Genomic DNA, 350 nt, shown 5'->3' on the forward strand with positions numbered 1-350 from the left:
ATCAATCAGAAGCCGCTCCACTAGCAAATATAACGGAATCCCTCTCCTCTTCTCTCTTCAAAAATATTCCCTCTGTTTTACGTAGAACATACATATTACACATCCATACCATATCCCAAGCATTCGAACACACTACGTTAACCCTCTAAAATAACATTCCTTAATCACGATCACGCAACAGTCCACGTCCAATCCTTCTAGCTCAACAAACGTCTTTGCAACAGGCAGCCTAAGTTCCTAGCAATCACAGACATAAGCTGTTGTTCTCAAGATTAGGGGTATTAAAGGTCTTTTGTTTGATGTTGATTGCTCACAACATCCTGCGAGGGAGTAATTCTCGTTCCCTTTGT

The sequence above is a fragment of the Penaeus monodon genome, chromosome 22 (assembly GCF_015228065.2).
Source record: "Penaeus monodon isolate SGIC_2016 chromosome 22, NSTDA_Pmon_1, whole genome shotgun sequence".
Classification (NCBI taxonomy): domain Eukaryota; kingdom Metazoa; phylum Arthropoda; class Malacostraca; order Decapoda; family Penaeidae; genus Penaeus; species Penaeus monodon.